This window comes from Phyllobates terribilis, unplaced genomic scaffold (genome assembly GCF_046119375.1).
Source record: "Phyllobates terribilis strain yellow unplaced genomic scaffold, ASM4611937v1 Scaffold_11__3_contigs__length_659146591, whole genome shotgun sequence".
Lineage (NCBI taxonomy): Eukaryota > Metazoa > Chordata > Amphibia > Anura > Dendrobatidae > Phyllobates > Phyllobates terribilis.
Genome location: NW_027362771.1, coordinates 556,753,038 through 556,758,175, shown reverse-complemented (window position 1 = coordinate 556,758,175; position 5,138 = coordinate 556,753,038). Strand labels below are relative to the sequence as shown.

Sequence of the window (5,138 nt, the reverse complement as noted above, 5' to 3'; positions counted from 1 at the left end):
GTATACATGGCTCCCTCATCCCAAATCCTAGTATGCATGGCCCCCTCATCCCCAGTCCTGGTATGCATGGCCCCCTCATTCCCAATCCGGGTATGCATGGCCCCTTCATCCGTAATCATGGTATGCATGGCCCACTTATCTCCAATCCTGGTATGCATAGCCCCCTATCCTTGTATACATGTAAAATAAACACATTCCTTCTTTCTGCTCCAGTGCTGCGTCCTGTTGTGCCAGCAGCTGATCTCATCATCTGAGCAGCGCATGACATCACTGTCATGTGACTTCAGACGCTGAGGTGAGCTGAGGGGATATTCTCTCCTCTCCACGCTGGGACTATGAGCATGGAGAGGAGTGAACATTAATTTTCTTTAATAGCGCACAGTGTCAGCAGCAGCAATGTCAAGAGAAAGTGAGAGTGAGCGAGAGAGAGCTCCTGCTGCGGCTCAGCGATCCTGTGTGCCCACTACTATAGAGAATGAATATTCATTCTTCTCCTTGCCCATGGGAGTGGAGAAGAGTGAATATTCTTACACTCTAATAGCGGTCACACATGACTGCTGAGCCACAGCAGGAAGCCGGCGGCTGTGGGTACAATGTGCTCTATTTAAGAATATGAATATTCAATCCTCTACTCATCCATGGGCATGGAGAAGAGTGGCTATTCATTTTCTTTAGCAGCGGGCACACGTGGTAGCTGCAGCAGCCGGCTACTGCCTGTGCCCCGCTCCTCCGCCGCCACAACCCCCCTACCACTCTCCACAGGCGGAATGTAAGTATATACTCGAGTATAAAAATGTGCTGAAAAAATTGGTTTATACAAGAGTATATACAGTATTTCATGCAATAAAATGCAAATTAATCATGTAAAAATCATACAATGTGATTTTCCGTTTTTTCTGTATTTTATTTTTAGATTCTGTCTCTCGCAGTGCAGTGTACCTACAATAAAAATTACAGACCTCTCCATTTTTTGTAGGTGGGAAAACTTGCAAAATCGGCAGTGTATCAAATACTTATTTCCCCCATTGTATATACTGTAGATGCAGAGGCATAATTAATAATCACAGCTGCAGAGGGTGTGAGTATGACAGGGCCCATGCTGGAGGGGGATATGCTGATGCCAGTACCTAGTTCAGCTGGATGTGCATCTGAGTGTCTTGCAGAGCAGGGACCCTTCATCTCCCTTCGCTGTAATACTCGCTTCCTACCAATCAGAGAACGGCAGCTGATGCCAGCTTGCCAGGCAATCGCGTTGCAAAGCAGTGATGTTATGCATTGCCATAGCTGGCATGCCAATGTCAGCTGCCGGCCTCTGCGCAGGCTACAAGGCTACAGAAAAGGTTGCTATGACTCCAACTATGCTTCATCAATTGACATAATTTCAGCTCTTTGTCTTCCGCTTACGTAATTCCTATTCTCCACCCTGTGTCCACTCCGTGAAAAAATTGGTCAAAGGTTTTTGAGCTCAGGTCATTGTTCCCAATAGTCTATGAACTCAGGTCATTGTTCCCAATAGTCTTTGAGCTCAGGCCATGGTTCCCAATAGTCTTTGAGCTCAGGCCATGGTTCCCAATAGTCTTTGAGCTCAGGCCATGGTTCCCAATAGTCTTTGAGCTCAGGCCATGGTTCCCAATAGTCTTTGAACTCAGGTCTTTGTTCTCAATAGTCTTTGAACTCAGGTCATTGTTCCCAATAGTATTTGAGCTCAGGCCATGGTTCCCAATAGTCTTTGAGCTCAGGCCATGGTTCCCAATAGTCTTTGAACTCAGGTCATTGTTCCCAATAGTCTTTGAACTCAGGTCATTGTTCCCAATAGTATTTGAGCTCAGGCCATGGTTCCCAATAGTCTTTGAGCTCAGGCCATGGTTCTCAATAGTCTTTGAACTCAGACCTTGCTTCCCAAAGGTGCAGCAGCATCAATACCTTTGCCGTTTGAGTTTAATCAATTTTCTGGACTTGAAACTCAGCTTGTCTTGAGTGAAATGGGAGGAAGTCCAGACAGTGCATGATCTCTCGGTATGTTCACATGCCCAACCGTGTAGTATAGAAATGGTTATAATAAAATACCAAATATTAGATCTAGTAGATAGACCTACAATTTTATTTCTTTGGTCCATATTACAGCAGCCTCACACACCTCTTTATTTCTTAGACTGTAAACCAAAGGATTTAACATTGGGACAGCAACAATATAGAGCATCGACAGCAACATGTCCTGCTCCATCGATTCTTCAGATTCAGGCTTCATATACAAGAACATAAGTGGTGCATAGAATAATATAACTGTGATGAGATGCGAGGTGCAGCTGGAGAAAGCTTTCATACGTCTGGCTGATGAACGGATCTTCCATATGGCAGAAAAGATAAAGATATAAGAGATTATAGTAAGTAGGAATTGCACAAGAGATATGATGACAGTTTCAAAAAACATAAAAACCTTCCGGCTTGTAACATCTGTAGAGGAAAGAGCAATCACTGAATTCAGGTCACAAAAGAAATTATTGATATCATGTGAATTACAGAATTCCAATATGGATGTAAGTACCGTGTGTGATAGAGAATTTAAAGTGCCGACCATCCATGCAGAGGCCGCCATTACAGTGTACACATTCTTTCTCTTTATTGTGTGATATTGCAGAGGCTTACATATTGCCACATAGCGATCAAAGGCCATTGATGTCAACATGAAAATTTCACCATTAGCGCACAAGAGGAAAAAAACAGCTGGGTCATGCACCAATCAATTGAGATCCTGTGATCTTGGGACAATGTGATGGTAAGAAGCTTAGGAATACAAGTGGAGCTGGATGTGAGGTCCACAACAGCAAGATTGCACAAGAAGAAATACATTGGAGTGTGGAGTTTTGCTATAAAGTATACAAGAAAAATAATTAAGAAATTCCCCAAAAAAGTCAGTAGATAAATGATGAATATCCCTAAATATAGCACAAGTTGTCCCACTGAAGGCATCGAGAAGGCGACAATGTAAAATTCATGTGCTGAGCTAGCATTTATACAGGCATTCATGTTGTTGGCCTGTGGACAGAAATTGTCATATATTCATGATTACTTATAATAATGATAGTAGTTGTTGTATTTATATAGTGCCAATATATTCCGCAGCACTTTACAAGTAAGTGGGGACATGTACAGACAATAAATTCAATACAAGGTAAGACAGTTTAAACAGTTACATTAGGAGTGAGGGTCCTGCTTGTAAGCTTACAATATACAATGGAATGGAGGGACACAATAGGTGAAAAGTGCTTGCTATTTCAGGTCCAGCAATTATAATAAATAGGGATTTTCATATAAGACTGCATGATCCGGTCATCAGCCAGTATGTTTAAGTGCAATTATCAAGTGCAGTTAATGTGTGCATGGAGGGTGTGGAGACAGATGAATAGAAGGGAGTAGCTTCTGAATAATACTTAGAATGAGGGAACAGGGGAGAGCTAAGTTACTGAGTTGAGGTGATAGGCTTGTTTAAAAAGATGTTTTTAAAGCACCCTTTAAAACGTGCCATAACAATCGGATCGTCTTGGGTAGTGCATTCTAGAGAACTGGCGCAGCACGGGAGATGTCTTGGTGACGGAGGTGCGAGGTTTGGATTATGGAGAATGTTAGTCTTTGGTCAGTTACAGAACAAAGGGCACCTGTAGGGAGATAGACAGAGATGAGGGAGGATATATAGTGTGATGCAGAACTGTGGAGAGTTTTGTGGGTGAGAGATATGAGTTTATATTGTATTCTGTAGTGAGTGGGCAACCAGTGTAATGACTGGCGCAAGGTGGAGGCATCAGTGAAGCGGCTGGACATAAATACAACCCTGGCTGCTGCATTCATGATGAATTGGAGAGGAGAATGTTTCATTAGAGGGAGATCGATCAGTAGAGAGTTGCAGTAGTCCAGACATAGAGTGGCTGCAGACTTGTAGTCTAAAGCCCGACAAGGAGAATTTCTGGACTCCATGTACAAAACTGCAATTCTTGTTTTGTTAAAACTTACCAAAGACAAAGAAATGTGGAATCCTAAGAATCGAAAATCAATCCTTCATTCAGATGTAAAAATATTGGCAATTGTATTGGCCTTTAGTCAAGATATTTTGGTGGCGTTTTATGACATCTAGATTCACAGGGGGTAACGTCCAAAGACTAATTTAAAATATTCCTTGTATACTGCTCAAATTTTAAAATCATTCTCCTCTATCTCTGGAGCACAGCCGCTCAGTAGTTAGCACTGCAGCCTTACAGCGCTGGGGTCCTAGGTTCCAATCCCACCAAGGATAACATCTCCAAGGGGTTTGTATGTTCTCCCCGTTTTTGCATGCGTTTCCTTCAGGTTCTCCGATTTCCTCCCACTCTCCAAAGACATACTGACAGGGAATGTAGATTGTGAGCCCCAATGGTGACAGTGCCAATGATGTCTGTAAATTGTCTGCATTGTAAGGCGCTGCGGAATATGTTGGCGCTATATAAATAAAAAGATTATAATTATTATCAAAGAGTTTCCTTCAAGCAGTAAAATCTAGATTTGGAATGAAATCCAGATTTAAAATACTGATTAAGATTCTATATAATATTCTAAGAGCACATGTAGGAATTAATGCAGAGGGGTCTTCTGTGTTGCAGTAAATTGATTGACATATCAGAGGTGTCCGCCATTACTTCTGTTTTTTTGCATTGGTCATAGGAGATACCCTAATACAATCTGGGATTATTGTGATTTATAGGAATTTTAAATCCATATGTGTTTGAGAAATATTTCTGGGTGATCGTTATGCACATTTGCTCTCTTCAAAAACCAACAAAGGTGTCTCACTAGTGCAACCTATAGGGGTTGGCTACCCTATAAGTCCAAATTTGACCTTTTAAGACGTCTTGACAAATGACTAAGTTTAGAAGCTAAACCAAAGTTCTGTTTTCTTGTTGAAGATCGCCAGCTAGTGAAGAGTCTTATAGGTCAGACAATGTTTTCTGGGAAAAGGGTTTGAAATAAGTTCTTCTTCAGAACAAATAAAACCTTTTCCAGGTAAAGTATAAGGCCACATTCACACATCTGCAAAACCATCTGATTGCTATGGTCAATGAATAACCATTTTCTAAAAGCAGATTTTATGCCTTGAGCACCAGTTCTTG

General features: G+C 41.7%; 1 pseudogene; it reads right to left on the bottom strand.

Moving 5' to 3' along the window:
- Positions 1-1,487: 1,487 nt before the first annotated feature.
- LOC141167359 (olfactory receptor 5AR1-like) lies at positions 1,488-3,027 on the bottom strand (annotated as a pseudogene).
- Positions 3,028-5,138: the final 2,111 nt, after the last annotated feature.